A 21,191-nucleotide genomic window follows, 5' to 3' on the forward strand; every position below is an offset into this window, starting at 1 on the left:
TTCTCATTTTGCCTGCTATTTGAAATGTAAAGGAAGAAGAAAAACTTCTAAAAAAAAAAAAAAAAATCACTAACCCCAAATATAGCATAAGAGTAATATTCCCTAATTAGAGTATACCATAATTCTATTGTATCTTCACACTGCTACTACAAAAGTGTGTGTATATATATACACATATATACATATATATGTGTGTGTGTATATATTTTTTTAATTAAATGTGACTATCAATCATTTAAAATATTTTATTAGTTGGCTATGAACAAGCACAACAATGAGACCTTTGAATAAACACAAGATGTTTCCTCTCTGATGGCTGCAGAACAATGATTTCCAATGGTCTATAGACCGTAAAGCTTTATCTGGTGGTCATTGCGAGGTCATCCTTAAAAGGGGCAAGCATCCAAACACCATGGGCTGTCCTGGCCCATTAAGAAGCCTTAAATGTGCCACAAATTGCACAGAAAATGGATTTATAGAAAGGGACCTGAATCTTAAACTTCGTATGTATGTGACTGTGTATATACTATATATGTGTGTACTTTAAAGGTCTTGTTTGTGGTTGTGGTAGTAGTTTGCTGAAGCTAACAGTTTGAAACTCAAACATAAAGTAGCCTTGAGTATGTCTCAAGCTTTCTGAATTGAAAGCCAACGTGATTGACCAGTCCTGTTTGGTGGTTGGGTCTATGAGGTCCATTTTGAATTGATCTTTTATTGGCAGCTGCTGAACTGTGAGTAGATCTTCAGCAGGTATAACAACAAAATATTCTCGACTTCAAATTCATTACATTTATTTTTCATTTTTATCCTAGTGCTAAATTTTAATTTTTATAGTTTATACATATCTCATTTGCAAATCCCAAATTTAAAAAAAAATAAATCAGTGTCTCACGTTGCCGTGCGTTAATCCGCGTTGCATAAATCAGCATTATGATACGCTGCTACTCCTACACAAACAAAATATTATAGCCACTTGACTTGTGTCTTAATTAAGCTAATAAGCAGCGAAACTTCCAAACCCACACACACTTCACACAAAACTCTTTTGATGAAAATAACAGCACCGTGAAATAACCCCGACTTTATGAACTTAAATACTTAAGACTTAATAAGCAAAAGAATAAGAATAAAGTTGCAGACAAATGAAAGACAAAGGTTTTTTTTTTTTCTTCACATAACCCACACAAATGTGCGGTTTCACTTCACATACCAACGCCTTATATTACATAACTAACCGAAGGGAAGATGGCGTGACTGTTATTGGCCTTGTGCTGAGGCGTCTGTGTTTAATGATGCTATCTATAGACTCGTCTTCTGCTGGTTCAGGCATTTTTGTGTCTGCACTTCTCCCGAGCTATTGTCTGGTCCTCTTACACAGATTTGCAGGGCTGTGGTAATAGAAACCAGGCTGGAATGGCATGAAAAATTCATGGTGTGATGAATAACAGTATGACACAGTGTCACAGTTTTAGTTTATCATGGAAGAAAAGCCAATAAAAACCATATAAGATAAAACCGAAGCATTGGAAATGATTACATTATTTGCTTAAGACAAACAGACTTGCTATGAGGTTGCTTTTAGCCTTCAGTCATTAATCAAAATGATGTAGACGTAAAATGTTTTCTCTTTTTTTATTACCAAGGATATTTATTCACTACAAGTCTTTCTATTCCACAGCGCTGTTGAATTCTTGATTCTGTCAGAAGGTGTTGATTCATTTTCAGTAATGCAGCTGCAAATCGCAGGTTTTGATTAATCCGCTCTTTCTAAGACGTTATCATTCTTATAGTAAAACGTGTATGGAGGACACGCGACATAATCTAAGGCCAGCGGACAGCGCTAAGTACAGGTGAGAACGGGGTCAAACGTGTCTCGAAGACGCATTGCGATCTGATCACTCAAAGCACACTGGTGGTCTGGGAAGCATGCGGTATCATCATGACATTTTGTAGTATGAAAGCGAATGTGTCTCGATGTGTCCCAGACAGCAATGAAGGACCAGCTAATTGACTGCATCATCGCCCTGGCTGGAAAATATGTCATCTCTGCAAGACTGTTTGGAAATTGTTCTGAATGTAGAGCTCTCCACCGTTAGGCTAACGGATAAAGGCGGCGCTATAACAGCAGAGACGAAAGCAGCTGCTTTTCATAGCTTCATTCGTCATCTCATCTCACGTTCATTTACAAGTTTCGTTAGCAGACCACCCGAGTACAACTTTGGAAACAGCCTGTAAAGGTACATGAGATAGTCTCACATCTTTAGCAAGAAGACTAAAATGGGTTACGGGTGGCTTTAGTGCTTTTTATTCATATGAAAACTAATCAAGACTATCAAGTCTAGTGTATTTTGAGGAGACGTGCGCATCTGGAGTAAAATCAATACCATCCATACATCCATCCGTTTCCCATACCGCTTATCCTACACATGGTCATGGGGGAACCAGGAGCCTATCGCAGGGGCACATGGTGGGCGACACCCTGGATGGGGTACCAACCCATTGCAGGGCACAATCGCACACCCATTCACACACACTACAGACAATTTGGAACTGCCAGTCAGCCTATAATGCATGCGTTTGGACTGGGGCGGAAACCAGAGTATTTGCAGGAAATCCCCGAGGCACATTCAGGCTCCGCACACAGGACGGAAGTGGGATTCAAACCTCCAACCCTGTAGGCAAAATTGCTATCCACTAAACCACCGTTCCCCCCATTACAGTACAGCACAGCCATGACATGAAAATGCAATCAAAGACAAGCATTTAAAAAAAAAAATGATCTCAGTTTGAAGCCTGGAAGTCAGGCTTTGAAAGTAGACTATCATACATTCATTGAAGTCAAACAGCAGCACATTTTTGTATGTTTTGATGGCACGACTCAAGCATTAGCCTCGCCTTATCTATCGCCTCATCTAACCTACAACTTATCTCCATCTCCTGAATATGTCGCTGTGTTGAAGCAATTAGTGTAAGACCCAGTGACCTCAGACTAACGTTGATCTCATAGCATTTACATTACATTTACATTTATTCATTAAGCAGACACTTTTATCCAAAGCGACTTACAAATGAAGAAATACAAGCAAAGCGATATATCAAGCGGCGAACAATACAAATACTCGCAACTGGCTTGTCCTAAAGAAAGCAGATAGCAACTAAAAAATCCTGACTAAATCTTTGACTCAACACTCCTGTGAATTGTTTTAGTGCCAACAGGCAGCTTTGTTTATGCAGGTTCGCTTTCATGCCGTTTACTTTGGAACGTTTTAACATGTATAGAGTTAATGCATATCACTGTCTCATGGTGTGAAAAGAAGATTTGCTTTCCCGCTGACATTTCTGAGGAAACCAATGAGAGATAGAGCGAGGTAGAGAGATGGTTGCTTAATTCTTGTAGAGCAGGTGGTCATTATTTATAATTACGCTTCATTATGAATTTGATGTTACTCAGTATTATTTTTACTCATTATCTGTAATTACCTCTTATTATCATCAAATCATATTTTGTGTGTGTGTGTGTGTGTGCTTGTGTAAAACTCTTGCTCTTGTTCTGTCTAATCAGAACAACAAGCATATGGACTTCAGCAGATCAATACAGAAAAGCAAACAGGACAGAACGATCAATGCATTTACACTACAGAGAGATAGATAGAGAGAGAGAGAGACATGGGAGTTAGAAAGAGCTATTTTTGGTATCAGGATTGCAGAGATAGATGTCAGATTTCCCCTGTATGTAAAAGTAGCAGTGTGAAAAACAGCATGTGCCGAGTGTCGAAATCTTCACCGGTTGTCTGTAAACAGTGATGTGAGGTGCAACAAACGTAATGGCACTCTTGTGTGTGTGATTAAACGACGCATCAACACACAGAAACAGCTGGAGTGAAAGAGTTGCTAAAACTGTCCAAAGCTTAGTTTTTATGTTAAAGGAATACACCAGCGTGTTTGTAGTTGTGAGTGAGTACTACGTCCAAGAATTTCGACTCGTTTGCCTGAAAACTGGATTAATACAAAAGAGCTGAGAAACTTTTTACCTGGCACTTATAATCGAAGCCTAAGGGCAGTTGTACCTTTAATCAAGTAAAATTTAAAATACAAAGGATTAAAAAAATTTATAATCAAAATTTATAGTGATCCTTTCAGAAGTAGGACTACTTTTCTGGTTATGTGTTACGAGCATACACTGAAAATAACGGAATCTGTGAAACTGTGGTCGGTCAGATTTAAAAAATATATATATATATTCTGTATAGTTGACATAAAAAATATCAAGACATTCTAATCAAATCCTGATTTCATTGCTGATACTAAACTTAATGTAAACAAGGGTCTAATTACTAGATTGAAATTGAGATTGAGATTGGTATGGAGACTGCCAGAAACTGTAACTATAGTAATAATTTAACAAATGTGTGTTAGAATAGCGCAGCGGTAATTTAGCTGTTGTACCAGCAACTTGGGTTCAATACTCAGTTTGGGTGAGACCACGGAGCTTGATTTTATTCATGGCTTTTAAAATACACACTATAAAACCGGATTAGTTCATTTAACTCAAAACATTTGAGGAAACTAATTACCTCAAAATTTTTAAGCAGATAAATCAATTTCTTTAAGGCAAATACACTTAAATATAACAAAAATTTAACTCAAACTTTGTAATTTAAAACACATTTTTGTTATATTTAAGTGTAATTAGTTTCCTCAAATGTTTTGAGTTAAATGAACTTATCCGGTTTTACAGTGCAGGATTAAAGCATGTTGGATGAATGAAGGACAAATTGTTTATTTAATCACATGGAACCGATGTACGCAATTGAATTAAATTGGGGGAAAAAAAATATGAGGTTGTGTATGCGGTTGAGCAAAACCTTCAGGCAATGTGTAAGTTATCTGAACTACTTTTGACTGTATTGCGCCATTGGTGAAATGTTATATAAGTAAGGGATAAACACTCGCGAGTATGCCGTTATAGGAAAATAATCAATGCTGAGGTGGTGTAATGCGGCCCAATGCGAAATTGCTTCCATGGAATGATGAATCAATGAATTATTATAGGAGAATTCATGTAAATCTGTGATCTGCAGTTAATTTCCTTAATTAACTAGTGAATTATTTATTACTGTGACATCAATTCTGAACTAAAAAAAAGCTAATAATGGATGAGAAGACGTGATTAGCATGAATAGTCTAATTCAAACTCGCACCATTCATCCATTATTCACAACGTTTTTGGACAGTTCCTTCAATTTAGAACATTTATTACATTTCCCCACTTCTCAGGGATCTAATGAGAAAACGTTGCTTTTCTGTTTGTCATTCCTGACGGAAGTACTCTTTGTGGCCTAAAGGTTTGATCTCGGTGTCGTTTCAGATTGTAATTACGTGTAAGAGTTTCAGAAATAATCTCGATATCCAAGTTACTGAGGAAAAGATGTTTTCAGTCAGACCAACAAGTATACGGTGTTCTTTATATTGTCAGTTGCTTTTACACTACGGAGAAATGTTAGCAAGAGATCGAAATCGATCAGGGTAGTTAACTAGCTACGGTTTACAGGACCACTTGCACTGACTACTCAAGTGGGAAAGGAGTATTTAACAAAACAAAACACACGTATGCAGCACGTCTCTATTCGAGTCTGTTTCGTCTTATAACCACACTGTAAAACCGGATAAGTTCATTTAACTCAATTTATTTAAGCCAAATACACTTAAATATAACAAAAATGTAACTCAAATTTTGTAACTTTGTAATTTAAAATTAATTTTTGTTATATTTAAGTGTAATTGGCTTAAATAAATTGATTTATCAACTTAAAAATTTTGAGGTAATTAGTTTCTTCAAATTTTTTGAGTTCAATGAACTATCCGGTTTTACAGTGTAGTTATAAACAATAAGATCCGAGCCTAACAAAATGGCTGCAATTCTTTATCATAACATCAAAACCTGATATTACAGGTGTTTTTCACGACATGTCCGCATGTGCTGTATATTCCATACACTCCTAACTGTCAGCTCGGGGAAAGGGAGAGTTTTCTGCTAGAATGAATGTGATGAAGATTGATGGCTCCCTGGTAGGTTTAGACGCCATTGTTTTGATAGCTCTTGGATCACATCTATCCACCAAATCCTGTATCTGGCAGGCCTTCAGGCCATGTTTCTCACCAGCTAACACACAAGCACACAGGACAAAAACCCTTGAGGGAGAAGTGGGAAAGGCTTTGCTGCTTGGAAACTGTCGACTGTCAGCTTGGATCAGTATGATTTAATATATTTTGGGATGTTTTTGTAGTTGAAACATGGAGATCGCGGTTTAACATTCAAGGTTCAGTCATTCTGGAGGGACTGTGTAGTGGTTTTTCTTGATACAGAAGGGTTTGATCTTTTTTCACCAAGCTGAAGTTGAAAGTGTGGTCTACTACCATAGCAAAAAAGCGTTGATTAGAAGCTAGAGAACGCTAGAAGATCTAGAGACAATCCAATATGGCCACATTTATACACTGTAAAACCGAATAGTTCATTTAACTCAAAAAATTTGAGGAAACTAATATTACCTCAAAATGTTTAAGTTGATAAATCAATTTCTTTAAGCCAAATACACTTAAATATAACACAAAATTTTACTCAAACTTTGTAATTTGAAATAATTTTTTTTTGTTATATTTAAGTGTATTTGGCTTAAAGAAATTGATTTATCAACTTAAAAATTTTGAGGTAATTAGTTTCCTCAAATTCTTTGACTTAAATGAACAGTTCAGGATGCGCTCAAGATTGCATTCAGATATAGTTTGAATCTGTATAATTCATGCGTTTGGAGATGAAACGACTTTTTTTTGTGACTATGTGTTTGCCAGAGTAATTGATCGGATCTGATGGTGCATGGATACAACAAGTCCTTAGTGAATTTTTTTTCAGTCTTTGAAAAAAATGTTGGACGAAACTCCATAAGAAAAGCTTTGGTGTGACTCTCTCTCACGTCTCGCATCCTAACACCTTTATTTTTAAATGGTACATGTTGTCATTTTTTTTATTTTATTTGTATTGTTTAGTTGTAAGTTTGACCAATTTCCGGATGGACTTTTTACCACAGCACTGTTCAACTCCCATATCTGATATTCATATATAACAGGTCAATGAGAAAAAAAACAACCCGTTGATGTTATTTAACAGAGAAAAAGAATCATTACTGATATGGTGTAGCTTTCTGCAAGGAGACATTTATTTAGCATTCATGGAAGGAGTCTCCAGTGTCAGCACAGTACGTTTTCCACCTCAGGAAAGTTTTCAGTACAGAGGACTCTGTGCTTAACTAGTACTTAGTTTTTATAGCTGCTATAACATAAGTGATAACAGGAAATAACTTGTTGCGCAGACATTCCCTCAACATTAAATGCAACCATAAATAGTCAATGATGTGTCGTTCATTCATAGTAATTAATGAGTAATTAATGTTTTTGGAACATAATCAACTTCAGGGTAATAACGGTATCACACTAGAATATATTTTCCTAGACTTCTATTGTAAGTGATTATTGAGGAGGGTCCCCCCCCCTCCCCCCCCCCCATCAGAACAGGGAAACATTGAAATTCTTGTCTAGTAATAATACATCCTCTACAGATTTAGCGTGTAAGGATTAGGTTGTACAAAATGGAGTACTCCTTTAAACTTGAGGCTTGCATTCAAGCTTCGCATCAGCAAGCTGCTCTCGTTTTCTTGCAAAGTGGTCTGTGACTAGATCTCTCAATCAGTCTGCTCTTCAGGGCTAGAATGAGAAAGAAATGGATGAGCCGAGGAAATCCGAAATTGCGATTCAATCCAGCACGCTCTCGTGGTAGACTCAGGCCAAACAACGTCGCGTAGCTATGACAACGTGTAATTAATAAGTGTAATAAGCAGGATCTGAGGCATACGATAGGGAATATCTTTATGAAGTGGAATCCCATTACTGCCTGTATTGATGTGGATGTGGAGTTGTGTACTAACCATTAAGCTACTCAAACCCTCCCTCTCCAATCCTCACCCATACTACCTTTTACTACCTTCCATTGAGATAATTATTAAAGCAGCTAATTAACACTATGCTTACACACAGATCTAATTCTAACCGCAACTGAGTGATACCTTTTAGTTGTTCTTGTGGGGACCAGTCAAATGTCCCCAAAGGGTCAAAACTGTCCGATATTCCGATCGCTGTGCAGACATTATATCAAGATATAAGATATGCCCCCCCTTATACCTAACCTCACACACACACACACACACACACACACACACACACACACACACAAGCACTTATGTACGTACATAAGAGCCTAGTTTTCTTCTACAACGTAACCTCATTGACACTTCGATCAACCAAATGGTATGTTATGCAAATATGAAGCACTTCTGAGGTTGCCATAGCCACATTGGTCTATTTGGTAGATGGCATGCCCTCATCATAGTAGAGTCATTACAGAGCGTTGAGTCAAACATCAGAGGACACACAGACATCTCTGGATGTTCTGATCAAAGCCCTTTTCCTTTTTGATAGCAGCCTGCCGGCTTTAATGGCAAGGTTGTGTGGACACTAGATGCTGGGTCATGATACCCCCATCACTTTCATATCTGAAATAATTCTCACAGTGAAAGAACTGAACTCTTCTAGATCTGTTTCTGGAACTTGCCGTGCCCCGTCTCTCTATCAAGGTCATTATGCTTCGCTTTATTACCCATGGGGAAGGAGATTATAGAAAAAGCAGTTTCAGTGAGCAAAGCCACAGAGCTCAGATGACGTAAGGTATATTGCCTTGGGAGTAAAATATGATGCCAATTTCGTGTCGTTATTGGCTCTGCTAGTCAGGTGCTACCTTTTGAGGGCAGGAGAGCACCGTACAGTCAGAGCTTACAGATAAACCGTGTCCTTGTTTGTCAGATGAAAAATATGCGCACACACACACACACACACACATAAACACATGCACACGCTTACAGCTAGTGTGGTGTCAGTGGGAACAGATGTGACATTAGTGAGTATGCTGGTCACATTTCATCTCCACTGATGTGAGGTCTGATAAACCCATTTGAGCTGCCTGAAGGAAGCCTTTATCTAAAAAAAGCCTTAACGTTATCAAACCCGCGCAGACACTTGACCACAGCGGAGTGTAATATGAGGTACTAACTTATCATCGTTTATAAAATCAACTGCAGGCTTGGGGAGTAACGGAATGCATGTAACACGTGCATGTATGATTATAGGTTTGGTTCTGTCTTGCCTGTCGCGGCTCACAGTATAAATTTATCTCATTTATACAGCTGAGCAATTGAGGGCTAAGAGCCTTGCCCAAGGGCCCAACAGTGGTAGCAGTGCTGGGGCTTGAACTCCTGACCTTCTGATCAGTAACCCAGAGCCTTTAACCACTGAGCCTCCACTGCCCAAATTGTTCTCTGAAATGCTTTCGTTAGGGCAACCATACGTCCTCTTTTTCCCCAGACGTGTCCTCTTTTTGGGACCTTAAAAAAGCATCTAAATTTGAGAAAATGTCCGGGATTCGGCTTTAGTTTCATCATGATGTGCTTATGGTCTAATACGGCATCATGTGTGCGCATGTTTGCAATGCTTTAACCCCGCTCTGTAATTCCCGCCTTCACGCACACCGATTGGTCGATTCTAAAAGGCTTGCAGCAACTATTGGCCAAATTCCTGCCTCTCAACCATAAGCCTACTCTCAGCGAACACGCGAAAGTGAAGCGCTGTTGTTTATGGCATCAAACAGTTGCTTGACAATAGCAGCAAATGCCAGCTGTCCTGAGCTGAAACGATGCCCATGGCCATATAAGGTCATTTTTATTTCATGTTATCACGTTGCTTCGTATTACACGGTCATTCAAATGTGTGAACGATGGCAGAAGGTACACTCATGGCATCTGATGTATGAAAAAAGAATGTAGGAAAAAATATACAACGTGAGCAGAGTGAAACCAATTTTATGTAAATATATTTATGTGATGCTAGTAGTGTGTCTTTTTCAGTGTATTAAAATCTGTATGCATAGTAACACTGTTTTGAACGCTATTAAGCCCCTATTCCTAATTCCTGATTTTCAGCAAGATATTACAAGTTGAGCCACTGCTCCAACTACTCCAGTGGATCTCTCTTTCAGAAATGCAGAAATGCCACGTGATGCTACATTAAAATCCCATTTCCACTGATGTATCAAACAAATGTTCCTCCATTACGGTCATTAATTCTTAGTCAGCCGATCTAATTAGCTTAAGCCATGCTAAATTTCCTTTGTAAGCTTTCTTTAGTTACAGATCATCCCTCTTTCCGCTTCTTCCTCTCTCAAATACGATCTTTATCCATGTGGATAATACGTTCATTTTTCTGTCTATGTACTGTTATGTCACAATAGCGATCAGTCCGGTGCTGTGCTACGTGAAGATGAACCAATGGAATTATTAAGGAATAAAATGCGCCTTTATAGGAAAATAATCAACAATAGTGGTGGACTAGCGGTTAGCATGTTCGCCACACACTTCCAGGGTCGGGGGTTCGATTCCCGCTGCTCCCCTGTGTGTGCGGAGTTTGCATGTTCTCCCCGTGCTGCGGGGGGTTTCCTCCGGGTACTCCGGTTTCCTCCCCCGGTTCAAAGACATGCATGGTAGGCTGATTGGCATGTCTAAAGTGTCCGTAGTGTATGAATGGTTGCATAATTGTGTCCTGTGATGGATTGGCACACTGCCCAATGCTCCCTGGGATAGGCTACAGGTACCCTGTGACCCAGTAGGATAAGCACTATAGAAAATGGATGGATGGATGGATGGATGGAACAGCACGTCTCAAAGAGTTTTATTCCTGTCATACCACAGCAATTTGCCAACAATTGCACCTCTAAGATTGGACCTCCATGAAACAAGTTATTTCCCTTCATTCTCTTAGGTTATAGCAGCTATAAACTGTCATTCTCTTACCATCCTCTTTCTTTGTACATTGTACAGTGTTGTTGCGTGCATTAACAGGAGCATAAAAAACCTGACTGAAAGTAAAAGACAGAGTGACGATCCATGCCCAGAGCCACTTTAATACAAATCCAAGCATACAATGTGAACTCGAAATCCAAATCAGTGTTGTTATTTAAACAACGGGCTGTATTTAAAATAAATCGCAGGGGAGCACAGTACAATCAGGCCAAAGCACAGTCCAATGGAATAATCACCAAATCAGCCAGAGAGTCAAACACATCATAGACGAACAGAAATAACAAGGCGCTCAACTTAGACAACAACAATGTTTGGCAAGACTTTGCAAAAGAATGAATGGCCCAGGAGTGTTGATATGCTGTTGTGTGAGAACTGCGGAGGGGTAAAGTCCTATACTGGGGTTCGAAGTGGCCTTGGAGTCCAATTATGTTTTCTAACCACTCCATCTTTACGTGAGTCTAATATGGAGTACTCTGGTCAACCTGGGGCTGCTTTTGGATAACTGAAGATTTTTCAAGCACACTAATCACATTCACTTCTTCCCCAAGCGTCGCTTGCAGCTGAACTTGAAATTCACTTTCTTATCTACATCCCCTCGATTCTCCAGGGTGAGCTACTGATTTTCAGCTCGTCCATTATTTATAGCCTGCTACATTGTGCTGTTTGTGTTAACACCGGTGCAGTATTTGCACTACAATGATATGGTCAGCCATAAACCAAAGACTTGGCTTGCTGAGGGTGAGTAGGACGATGGGTTTTGCAATGCTGATCGTATTTGCCTGTTTATATATGGCATCTGGGGCAGCAGCATTAGCTAAATCTGTATAATCATGCTGGGTCTCTGTAAGGACTTTACAATGCTAGCATATATTTGAGAAAAGGAGAAGAAATGAGTGTATATCTATTAGGGATGTAAAAGAACATAAATACTTGTTTATTATTTGGAATGTTCAGATATAGTTTTAAATGAATACAAATGCAGATATGAATGAGAAGTGCACTATTCATAGCATTAAAACCATCTGCCTAATATTGTGTAGGTCCGCCTTGTGCCACCAAAACAGCTCTGACTCGTCGAGGCATGGACTCCATAAGACCTCTGAAGTTGTGATGTGGTATCTGGAACCAAGACATTAGCAGCAGATCCTTTAAGTCCTGTAAGGTGTGAGGTTGTTGCCTCCATGGATCAGACTTGTTTGTCCAGAACATCCCATAGACGCTCTATCGGATTAAGATCCTCATGCACCACGCGATCAGATTGAGATCTGGGGAATTTGGAGGCCGAGTCAACACCTTGAACTCTTCATGATGTTCCTCAAACCGTTCCTGAACAATTTTTACAGTGTAGCAGGGCGCACTATCCTGCTGAAAGAGGCCACTGCTATTCGGGAATACCGTTGCTATGAAGGAGTGTACTTGGTCTGTGACAGTGTTTAGGTAGGTGCTACGTATCAAAGTAACATCCACATGAGTGCCAGGACCCAAGGTTTCTTTTACCCAGAGCATCACAATGCCATCGTAATTGCCTTCTTCCCCAGGTAAGTGCCTCACATGTACCCAGCCATCCACATGATGTAATAGAAAATATGATTCCTCAGTCCAGGTCACTGCTCCATGCTCCAGTTCTTGCTCATTTTTCCTGCCTCCAACACATCAACTTTGAGAACTTTGTGATTGGTCACTTGCAACCTAATATATCCCACCCCACCTACACACTGTAGGTTTTAAAAAATATATATCTAATATAGTGAATTGTCTAATAATATGTGTGATATACTGTAACATCCTTCTTTATCTGGTGTTAAAGATAGAAATGACCTTGAAACTGTGATTTATGTCTCAGTATATATATTTGTTCTAATTTCTAATATGTAGAACGTATTGTTTAACAGTAGCCCTATTTGGATCGGATTAGTTTATCAAGGGAAAGTCTGTAACACATTTTTTACACGACTCTTGATAAAAATCTCACATCTGGACTGCAATGAAATGAAATGATCACAGGAGGAGGGAGTTTCTAGCGGGTGGTATTTTCTATGAACCCGGGTGTTTGCGTCACGTGGTCGTACGATCACGCTTCATTCACAACATGCCGTCCAAGTGGTCGAAGAGGCCCTGGTGTGAACCAAAGTTTCAGCAACAGTTTGAAAATGCAACAAAATAATAATCACAAAGTATGCAGAAAGCATCCATTTTGTGTTCCATGACTTGGGAAGTGTTTAAGATCCGGGGGAGGGTCATCGATAGGGATGTTAGAAAATCACCGACATGGACAAAAATCATTACAACCCCAATTCCCAAAAAGTTGGGACGCTGTATAAAATGTCAATAAAAAACAGAACGCAACGATTTGCAATACTCATGAACCCATACGTTATTTACAATAGAACATAGAAAACATGTAAAATGTTTAAACGAAGGAAATGTACCATTTTAAGAAAATAAATAAAGTAATTTTGAATTTGATGGCCACAAGACGTCTCGAAAAAGTTGGGACGGGGGCAACAAAAGGCTGGAGAAGTAAGGGTTAGTAAAAAGAAACAGCTGGAGGTTAACTGGGAACAGGTCAGTAAGATGATTGGGTATAAAAAGAGTATCATAGAGAGGCGGAGTCTTTCAGAAGTCAAGATGGGCAGAGGTTCACCAATCTGCGAAAAACTGCATCTACAATTTGTGGAGTAAGGAGGCATCGCTCACGCTCTCCGCCCCTTTATTTCTTGCTGATGCAGTTGTATATCAGAGTTGTGTGTTGAGCCTCGAGCCAAATCAGAGGACTGTTGTAATGAGCAGTGAAATGAAAAGCCCTCACTCAGTTGTGACTCTTCTGCCGCTAGCATCTCCTTCATTTCATCGCTTGAAGTGCGGCTTGAACCGAGTTGTGTATGCACTCTGTATGAGTGTTTGGTGTTCCTTTGAGGCCAGGAATGCATTAACATAAAAAATAAATGGTAAAAAAAAGGAATAAACGGCTATAGTTTTCATTCCTGTCTCAATTCCCTTTTACATTATATTCATCTCTCAATGGCGTGTGCTAATTGTGGGCTCATATTGCTTTCACACACCCACAAAGTGTGTATTATAATACACACACATACACAGACGTGTGCCACCTTTTTATAAGCTGGTGAATGTATTTGAATACGTTCAGATAGGTCGGTCGTGTGTGTAGAATCTAAATATACTGTACAAAATAAGATGCAGGAAAATGAAATGGGGATGTGAACTGACGTGTATTTTATCCAATATGTATTCATTTAAATCTGTAAATCCATTTCAGCAGTGATGGTTTAACAGAGGGGTTAGAGGATCGCTAGATTTAAGTGCTATTTTTGTTTAAGATGATAAAAATAGAAGATAAGATCGATTTTATTCATCTCGGAGAGAAATTTCCTGCCAACAGTTGCTCTATAGAAGTGAACAGAAGTTACATGTACAAAAAAAAAAAAAAAGTGTATATACACTGCCGGTCAAAAGTTTAGACACATTCGTTCTTTATTTTAATTTTTTATCCCCACATTTTAGAATAATAATAAAGTCATTAAAACTCTGGAGTAACACAAATGGAACTATGGGGCATATGTCGTGATAAAAAATCCAAAGTAAATCAAAATAATTTAGTATTTTAGCATCTTCAAAGTAGACACGTTTTTTTGTGTAGAATTTCCAGAAATGTATTCTTGGCATTTTCTCGAGCGATTTCTTGAGGAATTTCCCTGAGATGCTTTTTAAACAGGATTAAAGGAGTTCACACCGACGCTGGACTCTTATCGGCTGCTTTTCGGAATATTTCGCTCCGAGTCGTCCGTTTAAAAAAATATTTTTTGTAAATAAAATGTTAGTTTTCTAATGAAAGAAAGGAATACATCGGCACGATTATATTTTTGTCTACAACACCGATTTCACACATTTAATCATACACCGTCAGATCACATCGGTCATAAGATTAAACCACTGACAGGTGAAGGGACTAACATTGATTATCTCATTACTGTGGCACCTGTCAAGGGGTGGGATATATTAGGCAGCAAGTTCTTGAAGTTAAGCAGGAAAAATGGGTAAGCGTAAAGATCTGAGTGACTTTGACAAGGGCCAAATCGTGATGGCTGGACGACTGGGTCAGAGCATCTCTAAAATGGCAGGTCTTGTGGGGTGTACTTAATGTGCAGTGGTTAATACCTACAGAAAGTGGTCCAAGGACGGACAACCAGTGAACCGGCGACATCTTCATGGCCATACAAGGCTCACTGATGCATGTGTGGATGCACCCAAGGCTAGAACAGAATATCTACTGTGAATACGTTAATGCTGGCTATGATAGAAAGGTGTCAGAACACGTGGTGCATGAGGATCTTAATCCGATCGAGCGTCTATGGGATGTTCTGGACAAACAAGTCTGATCCATGGAGGCCCCACCTCGCACCTTACAGGACTTAAAGGATCTGCTGCTAACGTCTTGGTTCCAGATACCACATCACACCTTCAGAGGTCTTGTGGAGTCCATGCCTCGATAAGTCAGAGCTGTTTTGTCGGCACAAGGCGGACCTACACAATATTAAACAGGTGGTTTTAATGTTATGGCTGATTTGGTGTATATGTATACACCATATATAGGGTTATTATCCAAATAGTTTAGAATGGCTAGCAAGTCTTTACCCAAATACCACTGAATTCCTTTAGAACTGCTGTAATGCTGTACAAACCCAGAAGTAAATTAAATATATTGTATTGTGCTAGATCATATTACACACGCATACACAAGCAACAACAACTTAGTTAGGTAGCTAGCCTATAGATCATAAACTTAAATTGATCATTTTATTAACCTTTTTTTCAGCAGATATGATTATAATATTTTGCCTTGCCATTTCTGAAGGTTATTGCTAAAAATATCTTGCGACATCACGTAGTGACATTAATCTAAAAAGTGACAGAACTCTCACAAGTCCATTAAAATGTTAATTCACTAGCAATAAGCCCTCTATTGTATACACACTCTCCTTGAATTAGCATGCAGTACCGTACGTGAGTGACACGAGGAAGTAAATTATAGTAATTACACGGCTCTGACGTAAATGATTAAATCTGTGATTGAAAATTGCTGCTTGTTGTTTGCTTTTTGTATCACCTCTCCAAACAGTTAGATCTGATTCTCATTAAAGCTGAATTGAAAATAATGATGCCGAACCTAATCATTCAGTTATCACTGAGATGATATATTAGTGCATTTCAGCGAAGCCGTGCTACTTCACTCTTACACACGTCACCCTTCTTCTTTTCCTACACAGGGATTACACACATATATAATCTAATTTCACTGACATTTATAACAACTGATACTCTGAGGCATCAATACATGGTTAATCAGGTCTTTTCTATTCATTGATGTAACAATTTTGCCCCGGGACTCTTATAAGCAATGATCTTTATTTCTCAAGCTTGAAAATAAGAAAGTAATTGTTGTGTTTTTGTGCCAGTAGAAGCGTAATTCGAATAGTTTGGTAGCATCGACCTGTTGCATTTTGTTTTTTCCTTTTTGGAAGTTGGAATTTTTCCATTTCCCATTTAGTCATTTGAGCATGACAGCAAATTTCTTTCCACTCAGTGTAATTTGTTTGCAATTCTGCACATATAATTGTGTGTGTGTGTGTGTGTGTGTGTGTGTTTGTGTAAAGCCACTTCAAAGCCCCGGCATCCGTCTCTTCCCTGTCTATCGTCCATATTTAATCTGGACCCTCTGTGTCTGTCTTTGAAGGCATGCTCATTCTCTCCATGGAGCCCAAATCAAAACGAAAGGAAGAGAGACCTTATGAAAGGAACCGAGGCCTAGGCAGGTAGTTTCTAGAAAGTGCAGCACATCAAGATTATGCCTGAGTATCTCCGAATGATCGAAATGTTTCTTAAAATCACGATGACTTTTCAAAGATAAACATTGCGAAGATTTTTGCCATACGTTCGCACTTCCGGTGAAAAGATTTCCATTCGAATGAAACTAATGAACAAAGCATTCACGTTGTATTTTTGACAGTTTTGGACATCTCACAGACTTTAATTGGCGTTATACCGGACGCATGACCAGGTGTAGAGGCAGTTTGACATTGTTGAGGGTCTGTTAGAGATATTATCTCACAAAAAACCTAACTTGCATATTTTGTGATGCAATTCATACAATTATTCTTTATAAATCACCCTCAATATGCACAATTCAGTTTTATCCACAAAGATTAGCTCACATTATTTGAAATCTTTGTTGATCAATGCTCAAATATTCTGTTGCTATACTGTAAATGACGTTAGTCTCCTTCATTAAGGGGGTGTAGTTTTTGTACTCAGCTATACCAGGGGTGTAATGCAATGGCACTATCTGTTTATCTGTACCTGTATCTGATTAGTGCTCCAAATATCTGCATCTGGACTTGAACCGTACAGCGGTACAGCGGTGTCTAGCACAGAAGTGTTTTGTTTTGTTTGCTTGTTCCATGACGTAATTTTTTCATTCACATAACATATAAACATATAGCAATTTGCCACACGTACAATAGCCTTACGCAACTCCTGAACTTGAATCATTTGAGTTTCAAATTTTTCTCCACTAGATCTCTGTGGAACTTTTTAGCAAGCTTTCAGTCTAATTTGACGGAGTACACTTGCTATCTAGCTAATTATCTTTTAAAACAACGAAAACAGCATCCAAATAAGGCTGCTGTTGTTTATAGTTGACAGCAGCCATCTAGTAATATTTTATTAGATTTAAAATAGTTCCTGAGTTTGGTATGTTCCAGAAAGATCAGAACTTTGATGAAGATCAGAATCTACTACGGAGCTGAGACACAGTGCTGCTGTGAGTCAAAATGGCATGGGCTATGATTTTCCAGTATGATAATAACAATGGACTGAAGAATGCCGAAAACACGTTCAATAAACACACAAGTTCAATTTATTTTTATTTTTTTTAAACCCCAGCAGAGATATTCAGCCCTGTATAAAGAATGTGGTCTGTGTGGGCTATATGGAGTGTTGAGATTATAAATAAAAATACATTCCTTTTGTGTATTTCGGGCCTGTTTGTATTGATTAGTGGTAGAAATTTGGAGCTTAGTAAGGCAGTGTTTACTGTGGGTCAGACATCTGGAGCAAACCACTGACAATAGACCAAAAATTCAGAATAATGTATTCGTATATATTCGGTTACAGTCCTAAACTATCCCTAGTTTCAGTTTTCTCCATAGCGCATGTGTATTTCTTTTCCGTTTTGTGGGAAAAACATTTTCTTTCCTGGTCACAGAAGAATTCCACTGCTGACTTGTTAGTACTGTACATTTCTAGTTTGAACAGGACTTTGCGATTTCTGTAAGTCCCTCAGGATGCTATGCGTGCTATAAATCCTGGACGGAGTGCTGGTAATTTTCTTCCCATTAACACACACACTCATCTCCTCCGACAGTGCTGCGCTGTCAGAATTGTCAGCTGGCATTCATAGCCACACACGGATGCTCCAATTATATCATATTACCACAGTGTGCTACAGCTGAGGCCCTTTGCCAAAGGGGCTTATGGGATTCGAAGTCCAAAGCTCCTCGACCTCCTAGCAACATTATACTTTAGAAAATACTGTGAAACATAAAGATAATTAGTTTTTTGCGAATAAGATGGAAATCGGCAGTTGGTGTGTGAATTGGGCGTGTGCACTAACTGAACATGATTAATTTAAATTAACTGGTGTTCCGATCGGGATGCTTTTAGCATGAAACAATATACAGTCGCTCATCACTGTCTGACGTCTAGGTGTAAAAGGGCCAGGTCTGATCCAGCTCCATCGGAAAAGATATGCATGAGCCAAGTGTGACAAACCAAAGATCCAAAGATCCAACCCAATTAGTGAGTGATGAATGAGATGACACGCTTAAGCAGCTAAGCTGTCAGTGCTCTTGTGTATCATACACATCAGCATGTTTATATAAGGCCAGTTTCACCCCATGAACCACCGCATCACCACCTCCATGATCACCGGTCTAGGCTAGGAGTTTGTAAACCTGTAGGACATGATTCTGTAGATCACATTGGTGGTCCTGCACTGGGGCGCCAATTGTTTTAAACTGTAAATAATTCAAATAAAGTACATTTCAGACTCCGGTGCAGGAGCATCGTGGATTTTTGGGACAGCAGTTTAGTTTCTGATTACGGAACTGAATTAATTAGGCTTATGTCATGTTCTCCATTGCACATAGCTATCCAACACCTTGATTGAAGCGTGACATTCATTGTGTGAGGATATCACAAGCTTTTAGAGAGTTTTAGACAGTTACTAGCCCCTTAAACAACATGATCTTGGCAGGAAGGTGAGTAAAACCATATATATTTCCACTTCATTTTGGTGAAATAATGGGATGTTTTCTAAAAGTAGAAATCAAAGTATGTTACAGGCAGAAAAAAAATAAATTGGGCCAAAAAACTATTTTTTTTTAACTTGTTTTCCAGAATTTAGCCACAGAGACATCTAATGGGTTTTCACAGGCTGCCACACATATGTCTGTTTTTGTTGAGACATGCTCCAAGCTGAATTTCCCATTAAATTAAACAACAGAACGGAACTGAACCTAAATGGTACTCGTTTTTACATATTATCTAAGTAGAGAATTCGATTTGAAAATGGTGGAATGTGTAATTATCATTTACTCTATTTGAAAAGTCTGTTTCCGTCACATAGGAGTTTTAAACCTGTAGACCACATTGGTGATCCTGCACTGGGGCGCCAATAGTTCTAAACTGTAAAACTTCACATCTCCGCACATCTCCTATTTTTACGCCTGTAAAATGTCAATATTTAGCCATTTTTTGCGTCCCGATTTTCAGCAATTCTAAAGAAACCTACTTCAATCAATCAGCTTAGCGTATGATAGCAGTGAATTCAGAATTCCGGTTTCCTTTCTCTCTCTGCACAAAATCTGTCTCTCAATGTGTGTCTCGATCTATTTCTGTCTCTGTGCGTCTTTTTCACTTGCTCTTGTCTGTCCCCTCTCCTTCCTCTCTATCAGTTAGCTGAAAGTTGATTAATGGGTTGGCTCCCTTCTGTTTGAACAGTCTCTTTAACTCCGTCGCTTATATAACATGCCCGTGTCATCTACAAGCTTCCATCCTGACCTCATCCTTCTGTTAGCTTGTCTGTTCCTGTCTTCTTCCTCTGTGAAAGAGAAATGGAGGAAATGATCAAATGATATCGAGAAAAATAAGAGGAGGAAAATCTTGACATATTCATATTACATAACCTGACAACTGAGAATCTTATAATCAACAAATCACAAAATGAAGTGCAGAGAGGGAAAGAACTGGGGAAAGAACACACGAGAGGATAACACAGACAGATGGTTAGTGGCATCTCTGATGTTCCCGCTCAGTGGGGTGCCACGTGGGTCTTAAGGTTCATATGTAAATGTGTACACGCTCACATATGTGCACACACACACACACACACATGTCAGTGACATTACTGCCATCAATTCATATGGCTTCATTACTGCCATCTATTCATATGGCAGCCTCATTACTGTCATCTATTCATATGGCTTCATTACTGCCATCTCTTCATGTGGCAGCTTCATTACTGCCATCTTTTTATATGACAGCAGCATTACTGCCATCTATTCATGTGGCAGCAACATTACTGCTATCTATTCATATGGCAGTGGCATTACTGCTATCTATTCATGTGGCAGCAACATTACTGCTATCTATTCATATGGCAGCGGCATTACTGCTATCTATTCATGTGTCAGCAACATTACTGCTATCTATTCATATGGCAGTGGCATTACTGCTATCTATTCATGTGGCAGCAACATTACTGCTATCTATTCATATGGCAGCGGCATTACTGCTGTCTATTCATATGAAAGTGGCATTACTGCTGTCTATTCATATGGCAGCGGCATTACTGCTATCTTTTCATATGGCAGTGGCATTACTGCTATCTATTCATATGGCAGTGGAATTACTGCTGTCTATTCATATGAAAGTGGCATTACTGCTGTCTATTCATATCGCAGCGGCATTACTGCTGTCTATTCATATGAAAGTGGCATTACTGCTGTCTATTCATATGAAAGTGGCATTACTGCTGTCTATTCATATGGCAGCGGCATTACTGCTATCTTTTCATATGGCAGCGGCATTACTGCTGTCTATTCATATGAAAGTGGCATTACTGCTGTCTATTCATATGGCAGCGGCATCACTGCT

General features: G+C 39.0%; 1 protein-coding gene across 3 annotated transcripts in view; it reads left to right on the forward strand.

The window, feature by feature from the left end:
• The window catches only part of LOC128623828 (syntaxin-1A), a 101,029-nt gene that overhangs the window by 47,361 nt on the left and 32,477 nt on the right, over window positions 1–21,191 (forward strand). The gene's annotated exons all lie outside the window — the stretch shown is intronic.

The sequence above is a fragment of the Ictalurus furcatus genome, chromosome 20, assembly GCF_023375685.1.
Source record: "Ictalurus furcatus strain D&B chromosome 20, Billie_1.0, whole genome shotgun sequence".
Taxonomy (NCBI): Eukaryota; Metazoa; Chordata; class Actinopteri; order Siluriformes; family Ictaluridae; genus Ictalurus; species Ictalurus furcatus.